The sequence below is a fragment of the Hyperolius riggenbachi genome, chromosome 1 (genome assembly GCF_040937935.1).
Source record: "Hyperolius riggenbachi isolate aHypRig1 chromosome 1, aHypRig1.pri, whole genome shotgun sequence".
Classification (NCBI taxonomy): Eukaryota; Metazoa; Chordata; class Amphibia; order Anura; family Hyperoliidae; genus Hyperolius; species Hyperolius riggenbachi.
Genome location: NC_090646.1, coordinates 202,181,996 through 202,199,444, shown reverse-complemented (window position 1 = coordinate 202,199,444; position 17,449 = coordinate 202,181,996). Strand labels below are relative to the sequence as shown.

General features: G+C 47.8%; 1 long non-coding RNA gene across 11 annotated transcripts in view; it reads right to left on the bottom strand.

Moving 5' to 3' along the window:
- The window catches only part of LOC137546984 (uncharacterized), a 178,580-nt gene that overhangs the window by 118,508 nt on the left and 42,623 nt on the right, over nucleotides 1-17,449 (bottom strand). For 9 of the 11 annotated variants that reach the window (XR_011026420.1, XR_011026427.1, XR_011026432.1 and 6 more), the window contains exon 3: nucleotides 12,844-12,956. This is a non-coding gene — a long non-coding RNA (uncharacterized lncRNA). The remainder of the gene's footprint in view (nucleotides 1-12,843; nucleotides 12,957-17,449) is intronic. The other 2 variants (XR_011026425.1, XR_011026434.1) reach the window with 1 other exon arrangement.

The window sequence follows — 17,449 nt, the reverse complement described above, 5'->3', positions numbered from 1 at the left end:
GATTTTATGCTTATAATTCTGCTTAAAGCGGAATATAACCTTGCATTTCAACTTTGCTCTAAAACAATATTTACAGTATATTATATGCAACCAGCATTTTTTTTTTTACTAGACCAGCATTGGAAGGGTTACACACAGCTTTAAAGTTCCTGGAGATTTCTGCAGACGCATCCGAAGCTGACAAAGACACATTTTGTTTACATAAATGTATCTAAGTGTTGAATGTGACTCACTCTCTCAGGAGCTGGAGGACAGCTAAAGAGTGTGTAACATTTCTCAATAGATACATATAACTAAATAGAATGTAACAATCTGAACTTCTGCATATCTCTCCACGGAACCTTAAACCTCTGTGTTTAACCCTTCCAATGCTGGTCTAGTAAAAAAAAAATGCTTTTTGCATATAATATGCTGTAAATAATGTTTTAGAGCAAAGTTGAAATGCAGGGTTATATTCCGCTTTAACACTGTTTAGTGCATATGCCCCATGTGTTATACTGAACTTGCTGGTTTAACCTATTGAGCCTCTGGTCCCTTTAATGTGAACCCCAGCCGAAGCTCAGATCCAAAAACAAATAACATGAAGAGAGGGAAGCCTCAGGATCCTATTGAGGCTTCCCTCGGTTGTCGGAAACGCCCCGTTGTTGAGCGTGACCCCATCCACATCAGGGCCGTGCAGCTGCTCTTCTGCATTCATGGCCATGCAATAAAAGCTCGAGCTCGTCTGTGCATGTGCAGTAGCATGGAGCCTGTGGCTCCGTGCTATTGTGCATCGTTGGCCAGTACGAGCGTCTAATAAATGACCATGAATGTGGAAGAGGAGCCACGTGGCCCCCAATAGAATTAGCAACAAGGCCTTGTCGCTAATCTTTGGGGGTCTTCGCTCAGCGACGGGGGACAGCAGACCACTGAGGGAAGCCTCAATAGGATCATGAGGCTTCCCTCTCTTTAGCTAAGTATTTGATTTTGTACACTTTAAGGACCGGAGGCTTTTTTTTTTTTTTTACACTTTATTAGCTCACAGTGATCAGGAGGTCAGGAGCCAATGAAAATGGCTCCTGACTGAGTTACAGAGCTCTGCTGTCTATTTTGAAACCCACTTGTCAGGTGTAACATTTGTGTAATTCTTTCCGTGGTCAGCGCACAGGATGCGCGCTGACACTGCGGGAATCCTCCACAAGCGTATAATCTGAGAGAACCCAGCAATGGTGCTATGCACCTGTAGAGGGGAATTCCTGCCGGCAGATGGAGTTGTGGAGAACAGAGGAACAACCTCTCTGTACTGCCACAGATGCCAAATAGAAATTGTACGAGGGGAAGCAATGCAGGGCAAGATAGCCCTTAAAGAGAGAAAGCACAGAGACAGGATGTATGTGTGTCCACCAATCTAGTCGCCACCCAGCGACGGCGAACACACAACAGCAGAAACCAAGTGAGAACGCAATCGCAAGAGATGACGATTGCTAACAGCGAAACAAGACTGAGTAAGCACAGAGATAGAATGTATGTGTGTCCACCAATCCAGTCGTCACCCAGCGACGGCGAACGCACAACAACGGAAATGAAATGAGAATGCAATCGAAAGTGTAGCGATTGCCAATAGTGACACAAGACTGAACTAGACAGAGCACAAGTATAAAGAAAGAGCACAGGGACAGAATGAATGTGTGTCCACCAATCTATTCGCCACCCAGCGACGGTGAACACGCATCAGCAGAAACAAAGTATGAATGCAATCGCCAGACTGGCGATTGCCAACAGACACAAGACTGAGCAGGACAGAGCACGAGAGTAGCAAAAGGCACAGCAAGCAACAACAATAAGAACATCAAGGAAAATAACAAACGCTAACTAAACGCGAACACCGCACTCATTCGCAACAGCAAACGTGTTTCAGCACGATCACCGCGCGTTAGGCACCCAGTGATAAGCGTGCCACCCTAACTAACCAATGACACACAAACACGAAATTAGAGAACGCGAACGCTTGCTAAACGGTTACGTCACCGAGCCTACAGCAAGCGTTCGTACAAGACAAGACAGAGAGAAGGAGCAGCCAGCAGCAACCGCAGCTCTGGCCTACACTCCCAGACAGAGTTCAGAAGGAACCACCGCTGCTACCGCTAGAGCGAATGCGATCCAAACAGACAAACAGATGGGGCTACTAGTAGCAACCGCTGCTCTGGTTAGCACCCCTAAGGCAGAATACAGAAGGAAGCACTGCCACTACCACTAGGGCTAATGCAATCCAGACAGATGGAGCAGCCAGTAGCAACCGCAGCTCTGGCCTACACTCCCAGACAGTGGTGCTCAGCAGAGCTCGAATATTCGAGTAGCTCGAATATTCGAGCTCTTTTTCAGCTATTCGAGCTCGGTATTCGAGCTCCGAATAGCTGCAGCTATTCGAATGGGCTATTCGAGTAAACGCGAATAGCCCATTCACTGTTCGAGCTATTCGAGCAAACGGCGCTATTTGAGCTCGAATACCGAGCTCGAATAGCGTCATAGCCCAGATTGATGTCCTTAGAGCCAATCAGAGGGCTCCCAGGCCCTCTGACGGCAGCCAATCACAGAGGGGGACCCTGGCCAGCCCCTACCCTATAAATAGCGGCCGCCATGTTCCGTTTCTCCGTCCTTGCCTGAGACTTGCATAGAGAGAGAGTTGCTCCTTTGTGCTTTGGCTTAGCAAGAGCTCTATTGTGGTCATTTACCTAGCGTTTTTGCTCACATACACCTCCTATACACAACTATATTGTTGTTAGTTAGATAGACATTGTATTTTAGTTAGTAGCTTTTGTGTTACATAGAGACAGGCCAGCTGCTGCTGCAGGCTTACAGCTTTAGGCCTCAGGGCCTGCCTGTGTGGGCAGCTGTCCTCCTGTCCTCTGTTAGTTTATTTCTCATTAGTATTAGACAGTATTAGACATTATTAGATAGTATTAGACGGTATTTCTGCTGTCCTTTACTACTTAGTGATCGTATTTTGTATTGTAGTTATATACTGTAACTGTACTAGGACACTCACTGACTGTCACTGTTCATAGGCTAGCTCCTGCGTGTGCTTGCACTCACTGTCTGTGTACACACACTCTATTTCCTTCTGAATAGTTATATACTGTAACTGTACTAGGACACTCACTGTCACTGTTCATAGGCTACTAGCTCCTGCGTGTGTGTGTGCACTCACTGTCTGTGTACTGTACACACACTCTATTTCCTTCTGAATAGTTATATACTGTAACTGTACTAGGACACTCACTGACTGTCACTGTTCATAGGCTAGCTCCTGCGTGTGCTTGCACTCACTGTCTGTGTACACACACTCTATTTCCTTCTGAATAGTTATATACTGTAACTGTACTAGGACACTCACTGTCACTGTTCATAGGCTACTAGCTCCTGCGTGTGTGTGTGCACTCACTGTCTGTGTACTGTACACACACTCTATTTCCTTCTGAATAGTTATATACTGTAACTGTACTAGGACACTCACTGACTGTCACTGTTCATAGGCTAGCTCCTGCGTGTGCTTGCACTCACTCACTGTCTGTGTACTGTACACACACTCTATTTCCTTCTGAATAGTTATATACTGTAACTGTACTAGGACACTCACTGACTGTCACTGTTCATAGGCTAGCTCCTGCGTGTGCGTGCACTCACTGTCTGTGTATTGTACACACACTCTATTTCCTTCTGAATAGTTATATACTGTAACTGTACTAGGACACTCACTGACTGTCACTGTTCATAGGCTACTAGCTCCTGCGTGTGCGTGCACTCACTCACTGTCTGTGTACTGTACACACACTCTATTTCCTTCTGAATAGTTATATACTGTAACTGTACTAGGACACTCACTGTCACTGTTCATAGGCTACTAGCTCCTGCGTGTGTGTGTGCACTCACTGTCTGTGTACTGTACACACACTCTATTTCCTTCTGATTACTGATTGATTATTGTAAATTCTACTTCCTGAAAGTTACTACTTACTTACTGTAGTAGGGACACTCACTCAGTCACTGTTCATAGGCTAGCTCCTGCACGTGTGTGCGCGTGCGTGCACTTCTGAATAGTTATATACTGTAACTGTACTAGGACACTCACTGACTGTCACTGTTCATAGGCTAGCTCCTGCGTGTGCTTGCACTCACTGTCTGTGTACACACACTCTATTTCCTTCTGAATAGTTATATACTGTAACTGTACTAGGACACTCACTGTCACTGTTCATAGGCTACTAGCTCCTGCGTGTGCGTGCTCTCACTCACTGTCTGTGTACTGTACACACACTCTATTTCCTTCTGAATAGTTATATACTGTAACTGTACTAGGACACTCACTGACTGTCACTGTTCATAGGCTAGCTCCTGCGTGTGCGTGCACTCACTGTCTGTGTATTGTACACACACTCTATTTCCTTCTGAATAGTTATATACTGTAACTGTACTAGGACACTCACTGACTGTCACTGTTCATAGGCTACTAGCTCCTGCGTGTGCGTGCACTCACTCACTGTCTGTGTACTGTACACACACTCTATTTCCTTCTGAATAGTTATATACTGTAACTGTACTAGGACACTCACTGTCACTGTTCATAGGCTACTAGCTCCTGCGTGTGTGTGTGCACTCACTGTCTGTGTACTGTACACACACTCTATTTCCTTCTGAATAGTTATATACTGTAATTGTACTAGGACACTCACTGACTGTCACTGTTCATAGGCTACTAGCTCCTGCGTGTGTGTGTGCACTCACTGTCTGTGTACTGTACACACACTCTATTTCCTTCTGATTACTGATTGATTATTGTAAATTCTACTTCCTGAAAGTTACTACTTACTTACTGTAGTAGGGACACTCACTCAGTCACTGTTCATAGGCTAGCTCCTGCACGTGTGTGCGCGTGCGTGCACTCACTGTCTGTAGTGTACACACACTCTATTTCCTTGTGATTACTACTGATTATTGTAACTTCTAGTTGTACTTCCTGACTGTTACTACTTACTTACTGTACTAGGGACACTCACTCACTCTCTGTTCATAGGCCAGCTCCTGCGCGTGTTTTCGCGTGCATGCACTCACTGTCTGTAGTGTACACACACTCTATTTCCTTGTGATTACTACTGATTATTGTAACTGCTAGTTGTACTTCCTGACTGTTACTACTTACTTACTGTACTAGGGAGTCGGGACACTCACTCAGTCACCTCACCCACCAACCCACTCCATTAAAGTACCCCACTTTTCACCCGCCCTTTTCAAAAACTTTTGTGTTTACGCCCAAAACATCGAAGATGTCTGGAAGTGGCAGCCAGCGCGGTTTGGGCAAGGGGAAGGGCAGCAAGGGAATCAGGAGGAGAGGGAGCAGCATTGTGGCAAGCCGCGGGCGCGGCCGCGCCACCATGCACAGTTCTGCAGCAGCAGCGTCAGTGGCTAACATTCCTCCCATAGCCACTGGCCGTGGACGCCTTGGGCGCCGCCCAGCAGGAGCATCTGCAACTCACGCTGCAGAGACACAGCAGCAGCAGCGTGTAGCACCTGCTCCGATTTTCCTCCAGCCGGGTCGGAAACGTCCCATTGAGGAAAAGGATGCAGACACTGTGGTGCAACTGATGACGGAGGATGAGCAGCCCGCCATCAGCTCTGCATCCGAGGCCTCCACCCTCACCACCACCACCCCTGTTCGCAGCAGCCACCCAGCAGGGCCTGGGGAGGAGGCCAGTTCACCGTCAGTCGCCGACCTGTCACTCAGCACTCTTTTGACCCCAGGCATGATGCGTCAATTGTCTGCTGTTGTTGGCGATTTGGAGGAGGAGATGCTGATGGGCACTTTGGGGGATGAGGGATTGGACAGCAAGACTGTGGCGACAGTCAAGCAGCCCATCCATGCATCAGGAGAGGAGTTTGGAGGGTCATCATCCCAGCAGGACATGTTTCAGGAGGGGGAGGCTGATGATGACACGGTGACAGACAGAGACTGGGTGCCACCACCTCCAGGGGATGTCGTCCTCAGCAGCTCTGAGGAGGAGGAGGAGGATGCGCTTGTGGGCCTTGCAAGGAGGCGCATCATTGCAAGCATTGGCAGCAGTAGGCAGGTCCCACAGCCTGCTGGTGTCTCAGGCTCAGCAGCAGCAGCAGCAGCATCTGCCAATACCACCACCAGCCGCACCCAAGCCCCCCCCCAACCACCACAGGGAGACAGGCAGCAGCGGTTCCATGCCGTAGGGGGTCGTTTTTGTCACCAATCTGGCGTTTTTTCACCATGCCCACAGTGTACAGCAAGTACGCCACTTGCAACCACTGTCAGCGGAAGTTGAGCAGAGGTGCAGACCCCTTAAAGTTCAGCACCAGCTCGCTCATCAACCACCTTGCTGCAAAACATTTCCACCAGCATGAGGTGTTCCAGAGGCTGAAGGCATCTGGTGCTGGCAGTGGCACCACACCCATCACTGCACAGCCTTCAGCAGCAGCAGCAGCAACAGCAGCCACCCGCCCTCCTGCTCCTCCAGCAGCACCAGCAGGAGTGCGGAAACGCACTGCTCCTCCCCCCTCTGCAACTCCTGCCGCCGACACTGAGGCCTGTTCTGGCAGCCAGTCCTCAGTGGCCTCCTCTGCTGTGTCTGCTGATTCCCGTGCCAGCAAAAGGCCACGCCAGAGCCTTTTGAGCGAGTCCTTCCAGGGGGTGGTTAGGGCTCTGCCCCCCAGCAGCCGTCGCGTGCGGCAGCTAAACGGCTTGCTGGCACGGGCCATGTGCTCCCAACTCCTGCCGTACACGCTTGTGCAGGAGGGGAGCAACATGCGTGCGCTGCTTGCTTGCGCAGCCCCAGACTGGCAGCTCCCCAGCAGACACTTCTTCGCCCGCAAGGCCATTCCTGCACTGCACCGCTTTGTGATGGCCAATGTGGAGCGAGGGCTGGAGCACGCGGTTGGTGAAAGAGTCCACGTCACCATGGACTCCTGGAGCAGACGCTTCGGGACAGGCCGCTACCTGTCTTTCACTGTCCACTGGGTCAGCTTGGTGGAAGGAGGTGAGGATGGGAGAGCAGCAGCGGGCACAGCAGCAGCAACACAGTGGGTGGTGCCCCCCCGCAGGGTCAGGGGAACTGCAGCAGATTCCTCCGATCCTCTGCCATCCTCCGGCACACCTGGCCAAACCCCCCGCCTCAGCAGCAGCGTGAAGGCCCGCCACTGCCAAGCGCTGCTGCACTTGGTCAGCCTTGGGAAGACCAAGCTGACGGCAACCCATGTGTTGGCCAAACTCCAGGAGCAGGAGAGGATTTGGCTGACCCCCAGAGGCCTCAGAGTCGGAGAGGTGGTGGCCGACAATGGGGCCAATCTGGTTGCCGCAATAGACAGGGGAAACCTGACCCACATCCCCTGTCTTGCCCACGTGCTGAACCTGGTGGTGCAAAAGTTCTTGTGCACCTACCAGGGGATGGGCGAACTGCTGGAAACGGCAAGGAACGTTGTGCGTCACTTCCGGCGCTCGGCTGCAGCCTGTGCGAGCCTGGAAGACGTGCAAAAGGAGCTGGAGCTGCTACGCCATCGGCTGATCCTTGACGTTCCGACTCGCTGGAACTCCACCCTGGCAATGTTGGAGCGTCTGGTTGAACAGAAGCACGCTGTCAACCAGTACCTTGCCCTGGCCACTGTTTCCGCCGCTCGGAGAAGGGACAAGACCAGCAACATCCCGTCCATCGTCCCCGATGATGACTGGAGGCACATGCAGCAGGTGTGCTTAGTGCTGGCTCCCTTTCTGCAGGCCACTAACATGGTGAGCAGGGACCATGCTATGGTCTGCGAGTGGGTGCCCCTGGTTTGTCTGCTGAACAGGGCCCTCAATGCTTTGCTGGAACAGGGAGCGGCAGCCTTGGACCAGCAGGAGCGGCAAGCAGCTGCACAGTCCACCTCTGAGGGGGAGGAGGAGGAGGACTTGGTGGAGGTCCCTGACCTTGCTGCTGATGAGGGGGATCAGCACAGCGCAGCTGAGTTGGTGCGGGGGTGGAGAGAGGATGAGGCGGCAGAGGAGGAGGATGAGGAGGACAGCACTGCCGTCGATGTGCCAGCACACGTGGCCCGCCTCTTCCCAATGGCAGCGCACATGCTGGCGTGCCTGCGCAAGGACCCCAGGGTGATCCAGATGAAGCAGAGGGAGGACATCTGGATCAGCATGATGTTGGAACCACGCCTCAAGGGGAAGTTGAGCCAGTTCCTGCCGCCTGCAGGAGGAGACCCAGCGCAACAAATAAGGAGCTTGCAGCAGGCCCTTGTTGAGCGCTTGGAGGAAGCCTTCCCCCAGCCTTCCACCCCCACTGTCCAGCAGCTAGCACAGAGGCAGCAGCAGGTGCCTGCATCCAGCAGCAAGCGCCCCACAGACCTGCTGTCTCTCAGCCACGAGCTCTACAGGACTGTAGAGGCTCCGGCAGCAGTGACTAGAGAGGAGGTGCATGATGCAGCAGCATCCTCCTCCGGTCACAGCCAGCGCCTGACCCGCATGGTGGCTGACTACATGGGGTCCTACAGCGGGCTTGACAGCGATACCCCTGTTGATCCCATGGAGTATTGGGTCAAGCGCCTGGAGATCTGGAGCGAGCTGGCGCAGTACGCCCTGGAAGTGCTGTCCTGCCCCCCTTCCAGCATGCTGTCCGAGCGCTGCTTCAGTGCAGCTGGTGGCGTGGTCACCGAGAAACGCTCACGTCTGTCTCACAAGTCTGTGGACAGACTGACGTTTCTCAAGATGAACCAGGCGTGGGTGGAAGGCGAGTTCCTGGCCCCTGTTGTCGGAGAGAGGGGGACATGAACTGGCTAAGAACCATCGTTAATGTGCCTTACCACCCTTTACCACCTCCTGGCTCCTGCTCACTAAGCCAGCCTGGTTCAGTTTGACTATTACGTCGCCTGCAGCCACACATTTTACACCTACAGTGGGCTGCTGTGTACTGCCCTTCTGATGTCTGTCTGTGTTTCCCACTGCCAGGGTACACAGAATTACATTCTGCTGCCACTCTGCCACCAGCTATTACGTCAAACAATAGCTATATATCTGTGTAATTGGTTGTACAAACAAAACCAACAAACCATTAAAAAAAAAAAAAAGGTTTAATTTTTCTGAGGTGCCCGGGTTGAAAACTGTGTTGTCCCAGTTGTGTATTGGACACGATGTGGGCTGCACGACCGCTGTCTGGGACCTCCTGCCTGCTGTGTTTATTTACAGCCCTGTTATCACCGCTAGGTACCAGGGCTATTATGTCACGCTGCCTGCCTGCTGCCACACTCACACTACTCCTCCATTCCTCCTGCTGCTGCTGTCTGTCTGTGTTTCCCACTGCCAGGGTACACAGAATTACCTTCTGCTGCCACACTGCCACCAGCTATTACGTCAAACAATAGCTGCTCACATTACTCCTCCATTCCTCCTGCTGCTGCTGCTGTCGGTCTGTGTTTTCCACTGCCAGGGTACACAGAATTACATTCTGCTGCCACTCTGCCACCAGCTATTACGTCAAACAATAGCTATATATCTGTGTAATTGGTTGTACAAACAAAACCAAAAAAACATAAAAAAAAAAAAAAAGGTTTAATTTTTCTGAGGTGCCCGCCCGGGTTGAAAACTGTGTTGTCCCAGTTGTGTATTGGACACGATGTGGGCTGCACGACCGCTGTCTGGGACCTCCTGTTGTGTTTATTTACAGCCCTGGTATCACCGCTAGGTACCAGGGCTATTATGTCACGCTGCCTGCCTGCTGCCACACTCACACTACTCCTCCATTCCTCCTGCTGCTGCTGTCTGTCTGTATTTCCCACTGCCAGGGTACACAGAATTACCTTCTGCTGCCACACTGCCACCAGCTATTACGTCAAACAATAGCTGCTCACATTACTCCTCCATTCCTCCTGCTACTGCTGCTGTCGGTCTGTGTTTCCCACTGCCAGGGTACACAGAATTACATTCTGCTGCCACTCTACCACCAGCTATTACGTCAAACAATAGCTATATATCTGTGTAATTGGTTGTACAAACAAAACCAAAAAACCATTAAAAAAAAAAAAAAAAGGTTTAATTTTTCTGAGGTGCCCGGGTTGAAAACTGTGTTGTCCCAGTTGTGTATTGGACACGATGTGGGCTGCACGACCGCTGTCTGGGACCTCCTGCCTGCTGTGTTTATTTACAGCCCTGGTATCACCGCTAGGTACCAGGGCTATTATGTCACGCTGCCTGCCTCATTGACTGCCTGCTGCCACACACTCATCCTCCTCCTCCTGCTGCTGAATTTACCTCCTGCTGTCTGTGTGTTTCCACTGCCAGGGAGCACATACAATGGCGCTTCCAACATGCGTGCGCCACCAGCTATTTGTTACGCTCAAAAATAGCTGCATTTTGAAAAATTTGAAAAGAGAAATAAGTGAAGAAGAAGACGATATAGAAGAAGATGAAGAAGATGAAGAAGAAGAAGATGAAGAAGAAGAAGATGAAGAAGAAGAAGAAGAAGAAGAAGAAGAAGAAGAAGAAGAAGAAGAAGAAGATGAAGAAGATGAAGAAGAAGAAGATGAAGAAGAAGAAGATGAAGAAGAAGAAGAAGAAGAAGAAGAAGAAGAAGAAGAAGAAGAAGAAGAAGAAGAAGAAGAAGAAGAAGAAGAAGAAGAAGAAGAAGAAGAAGAAGAAGAAAATGAAGAAGAAGAAGAAGAAGAAGAAAATGAAGAAGAAGAAGAAGAAGAAGAAGAAGAAGAAGAAGAAGAAGAAGAAGAAGAAGAAGAAGAAGAAGATGAAGAAGAAGATGAAGAAGATGAAGAAGATGATGATGAAGAAGAAGAAGAAGAAGAAGAAGAAGAAGAAGAAGAAGAAGACAATATAGAAGAAGAAGAAGATATAGAAGAAGATATAGAAGAAGAAGATATAGAAGAAGAAGATATAGAAGAAGAAGATATAGAAGAAGAAGAAGATAGAAGATAAAGAAGATAGAAGATAAAGAAGAAGAAGAAGAAGAAGAAGAAGAAGTATATACAGTACTGAACAAAATTCTGGACACAACTTCTCTTTTCACCTTTTTTTTTTTAAAGGAACATCCCCACATAATCACTTGCTGTTGTTACTTGGAAAAAAAGATGTTTCTTGCATCATTCACCCTCAAAACAAGTGTTGGAAGCTATTTAAGGCCAATTCGAATAGTCAGCTCGAATAATGAGCTCGAATACCGACTCGAATAGTGAGCTCGAAGTCCGAGGTCGAATTGAATAGTAAAAATTATTCGACTCGAATATTCGACTGACCTCGAATAATTTACTATTCGAATTCGACCAAACTCGAATTTTAAAAAGGGGTATTTGAGCACCACTGATCCCAGACAGACAGAACGATTCCCTGTCGACAAGGCAATCGAGACAGAGAGGGAGAACAAGGCAATACAAATAATACAACCTGACTGCACTAGAGGGATGCCTAGTACAGTCCCCAGGAATACTCTAAGATAATCTTTAGCAAACAATAGCAAGGCTGACACTCCAGGAGTGTTTTAGCAGTAACAAACCATCATGGATCCTGGGAGAACATGGTATTTATACTGCAAGCCTTCAAAGGAGGTGGCTAGGCAATTTGCATGACAAGTGTATGCAAATTCCTCAGTGACAGAGCAAGTCTGAACCTTGCAAAGTAAAGACAGGTCTCTTTTCCAGAGACCTGCAGCCCTCAGACTTAAGGAATGGTCAAACAGCTGTCTGCCTGTGCAGACAGCTGAGCGGATCATTACATCAGGTTGTTGAGAACATCCTCAACATTTTGTTTTTCTTTTTTTATCTTGTTTTATCTTTTGTTTTATCTTTTTTTATATTTCTGTTTATCTTGGTTTCAGCATCAGAAACATTTCCTATACAGTTGCTATATTTTGCTGTATATTGGTACGTAACCCTGCTCTGCAAGTAAGGTTTAGGATTATTGTATTGAGTATAGTATTAGATAGCGATCACTCAGATAGCAGTATTAGGTAGGACCACCTTACAAAGCAGTTTCAAGTAGGGCCCCTCAGATAGCCATATTAAGTAGCCCCACTTAAATAACAGTATTTGGTAGCCTATGCCTATGCCCTCCTCAAAGCATGGGCCATTTGTGAATGCGACCATGATAACTATGTCACTGCTCTAACCAATACTACTGCCCTATCTTTAACTTGCCTGTCACTCTAACCAAATCCCTCACACTAACCACCTCTGAGTTTAATCTGACCTTAACTTTCTGACCATCAATAAATAACTTTCTGTTTTTTTTTTTTAAAGTTTGGATAGTTGAACTTAACCAAGTACATACTGGGCCCAGAACCACTGCTTTAAATTTGAATTTTTTTCACCTAGAACAAGTCCACATATGATTGCCGAAACACCTAATCTGCACACCAGTTCCAAGAGAATAATCAAGGAAGAGCCAGAGAGAGAGAGAGAGCCTTCAGCTGAAAGCCGGCAATAGCAGCCTCCATAGGGCTCTCATGATCTGTTCTTTAAGATGAAGATAAATGGAAAGCTTTTTTAATGAGAAGTAGAGAGACAGAGCGGTACCCTGGCTCACATTGCCAAATTCATCATCCTGCTGTGAATGTGAGGACAAACAAGCTGTCTAGTCATGAATGTCCGTTGCTTGGCAGAGATGAATAGGCTTGCTAATAGTTTGCTACAACTTGCTACTTTTGCTTCAACTTTCCCCACTGCCCAGACATTTTTATTGCATACATAGGCAGCAAGAAACCTTATTTCATTGTGTCAATTCCACTGCACACTTCTTTATGGTAAATGACATTTAATTTTGATTGGTTCAATTCTCACCTATCAAGATGACAGCAACAATAAACATACCGGTATATATTTTTCTGCTACCTGATTGGCTGAGATAGAGAAGCTTGCTGTGGCAGAACCAAAACCTTCTTCAGAAATTGAGCAGTCACTGCTCTCTAAAAAGTAAAGCAAACCTGGAATGAAAATACAATTATGAGATAATTAATTGTATGTGTGCTACCTATGGTAAATAGAACATTGGTGTCATGTAGCAATATATATATATCCTACTAATATACTAAATGGGAAAGTTCGGATGTTTGGATGTTTGGATGTTTGTTACTCGATCACGCAAAAACGGCTGAACGGATTTGAATGAAATTTGGCACACACATAGTACATTACCTGGAATAAAGTATAGGATACTTTTTATCCCCATAACCAAAAAGAGACAAATACAAATTTCATGGAAAATGTAAACTGCAGACTTTCTTACACTGTTACACTGGAGGTGTGTTTAGCTTCTAAGGGTAGAATGGTTAATTTGCATATATTCAGCAGTAATGCCCTGGGAGACATTTCAAGCTCACTCCAACCTGAATTATCGCAATTTTTTTCTGTTTTAAGAAAGCAAACTTTTGTTTTTCTTAACATCTTAGTAAGGGGGCTTTTAGGACTATTGTAGTCCCTTACACACTCTAATGAGTTCTGGGTCACCATGAGCTTGCTGGTTAGTCTGTACCTCTCGGTGTTAGAAGCCCTACTGCATAGAGCCAAATTAATCTATTCCATGCACTGAGGAGTAGAGTTGGGCCGAACGGTTCGCCGGCGAACGTGGTTCGCGCGAACTTAGGTGGTTCGCGTGCGGGTGTCGCACGCGAACGTTTTGCGGCAAAAGTTCGCAAAAAATCGGTTCGCCCCATAATGCACCTGAGGGTCAACTTTGACCCTCTACATCACAGTCAGCAGGCCCAGTGTAGCCAATTAGGCTACACTAGCCCCTGGAGCCCCACCCCCCCTTATATAAGGCAGGCAGCGGCGGCCGTTATGGCCACTCGTGTGCCTGCATTAGTGAGAGTAGGGCGAGCTGCTGCAGTCTCTCATAGGGAAAGATTAGTTAGGCTTAACTTCTTCCTGGCTGCATACCTGTTCTGTTCAGTGAGCCCTCAGCCCACTGCATACCTGTACTGTGATCCTGCCACTGCATACCTGTTCATTGATCCTGCCACTGCATACCTGTTCAGTGATCCTGCCAGTGCATACCTGTTCATTGATCCTGCCACTGCATACCTGTTCAGTGATCCTGCCAGTGCATACCTGTTCATTGATCCTGCCACTGCATACCTGTTCAGTGATCCTGCCAGTGCATACCTGTTCATTGATCCTGCCACTGCATACCTGTTCAGTGATCCTGCCAGTGCATACCTGTTCATTGATCCTGCCACTGCATACCTGTTCATTGATCCTGCCACTGCATACCTGTTCAGTGATCCTGCCAGTGCATACCTGTTCATTGATCCTGCCACTGCATACCTGTTCAGTGATCCTGCCACTGCGTACCTGTTCAGTGATCCTGCCACTGCATACCTGTTCATTGATCCTGCCACTGCATACCTGTTCAGTGAACCCGCCACTGCATACCTGTTCTGTTCAGTGAACAGTTTGGTGTGTCAGTGTGAAGCAGTACCTTAATTACACTACCTGATTGATGTATACACATGCAAGATGTTTTAAAGCACTTTAGGCCTGTCATTTAGCATTCAATGTGATTTCTGCCCTTAAAACGCTGCTTTGCGTCAAATCCAGATTTTTCCCGGGGACTTTTGGCATCTATCCCACTCCGCCATGCCCCCCTCCAGGTGTTAGACCCCTTGAAACATCTTTTCCATCACTTTTGTGGCCAGCATAATTTTTTTTTTTTCAAAGTTCGCATCCCCATTGAAGTCTATTGCGGTTCGCGAACTTTAACGCGAACCGAACCTTCCGCGAAAGTTCGCGAACCCGGTTCGCGAACCTAAAATCGGAGGTTCGGCCCAACTCTACTGAGGAGGATCAAACAATCCAAATCAGTCTGTATGCATGTTGGATTATTATGGCTCTGTACAAATTAACAAGCTGACACATCATTGCATTCCAGCAGTTCTGGAAGTGTGTTTAGCTTCTAAGGGTAACAATGGTTAATTTGCATATATTCAGCAGTGATGCACAGGAAGACATCTCAAGCTCACTCCAACCTGAATTATCGCAAATTCTTTCTGTGTTAAGAAAGCAAACTTTTGTTTTTCTTACACTGTTAATGGTAGGGTTCTCAAACTTTGCACAGTTGGTCGATTTTCAAGGGGAATATTTCTGCCATTCTTGCACTGTTAATGGCACAAGCCTCAAACTTGCCATTCTTGCACTGTTAATGGCACAAGCCTCAAACCTGGTATAGTTGATCATTGGGTGACTGGGGTTCAATTTCAGAAAGGGGGTGGAGCCACAAATGTACAATCAGATTTGTTTCATTCCAATGCAAATTATTGTTGCCAAACACCGCAAAGCTCACAAACTTGGTAATTGAGTAATTGATTAATTGTGTGTTAGGGTTAGGAAAGTGGGCACAGCCAACACCAGCCAAATACATAAGCAGGCAACGCAGGGTCATAAGTGGGCGGAGACAAATACGAATTTTACTGGGAAAATGTAAACAGCAGCCATTCTTACACTGTTAATGGTAGGGTTCTCAAACTTTGCACAGTTGGTTACTGGGTGACTGGGATTAATATTCATAAAAGTGGGTGGAGCCTACAAAAAAACAATCAAAAATTACCTATTGATTTTTCAGGGGAATATTTCATTGCTGCCATTCTTGCACTGTTAATGGCACAAGACTCAAACCTGGTACGGTTGATCATTGCGTGACTGGGGTTTAAATTTATATAAGGGGGTGGAGCCCCAAACAGCTAATCTGAGTTTGTTTCATTTAATGCAGGTTATTGATGCCAAAGACCGCAAAGCTCACAAACTTAGTCATTGAGTAATTGTGTGTTAGAGTTAGGGTTAGGAAAAGTGGGCGCAGCTAGTGTTGGGCGAACACCTAGATGTTCGGGTTCGCGAACGTTCGCCGAACATCGCCGCGATGTTCGGGTGTTCGCGCCGAACTCCGAACATAATGGAAGTCAATGGGGACCCGAACTTTCGTGCTTTGTAAAGCTTCCTTACATGCTACATACCCCAAATTAGCAGGGTATGTGCACCTTGGGAGTGGGTACAAGAGGAAAAAAAATATTTGAAAAAGAGCTTATAGTTTTTGAGAAAATTGATTGTAAAGTTTCAAAGGAAAAACTGTCCTTTAAATGTGGAAAATGTCATGTTTCTTTGCACAGGTAACATGCTTTTTTTCGCCATGCAGTCATAAATGTAATACAGAGAAGAGGTTCCACGAAAAGGGACCGGTAACGCTAACCCAGCACAAGCAGCAGCACACGTGATGGAACAGGAGGAGGCGCAGGAGGAGAAGGCCACGCTTTGAGACACAACAACCCAGGCCTTGCATGAGGACAAGAAGCGTGCGGATAGCATGCTTTGTACCGCCATGCAGTCATAAATGTAATAAAGATAAGTGGTTCAACAAACAGGGACCACGCGGCAACGCTAACCCAGCAGCAGCAGACGTGATGGAACAGGAGGAGGCGCAGGAGGAGAAGGCCACGCTTTGTGAGACACAACAACCCAGGCCTTGCATGAGGACAAGAAGCGTGCGGATAGCATGCTTTGTACCGCCATGCAGTCATAAATGTAATAAAGATAAGTGGTTCAATAAACAGGGACCACGCGGCAATGCTAACCCAGCAGCAGCAGACGTGATGGAACAGGAGGAGGCGCAGGAGGAGAAGGCCACGCTTTGTGAGACACAACAACCCAGGCCTTGCATGAGGACAAGAAGCGTGCGGATAGCATGCTTTGTACCGCCATGCAGTCATAAATGTAATAAAGATAAGTGGTTCAATAAACAGGGACCACGCGGCAACGCTAACCCAGCAGCAGCAGACGTGATGGAACAGGAGGAGGCGCAGGAGGAGAAGGCCACGCTTTGTGAGACACAACAACCCAGGCCTTGCATGAGGACAAGAAGAGTGCGGATAGCATGCTTTGTACCGCCATGCAGTCATAAATGTAATAAAGATAAGTGGTTCAATAAACAGGGACCATGCGGCAACGCTAACCTAGCAGCAGCAGACGTGATGGAACAGGAGGAGGCGCAGGAGGAGAAGGCCACGCTTTGTGAGACACAACAACCCAGGCCTTGCATGAGGACAAGAAGCGTGCGGATAGCATGCTTTGTACCGCCATGCAGTCATAAATGTAATAAAGATAAGTGGTTCAATAAACAGGGACCACGCGGCAACGCTAACCCAGCAGCAGCAGACGTGATGGAACAGGAGGAGGCGCAGGAGGAGAAGGCCATGCTTTTTGAGACACAACAACCCAGGCCTTGCATGAGGACAAAAAGCGTGCGGATATAGCAGCAATACTTTTTGCCGCCATGCAGTCATAAATGTAATACAGATGAGAGGTTCAATAAACAGGGACCGGAAACGCTACACCATCCCAGATGTTCATTGGTCATGTTACTTGGTTGGGGTCCTGGAGTGTTGCATAGTCATTTCCAATCCAGGATTGATTCATTTTAATTTGAGTCAGA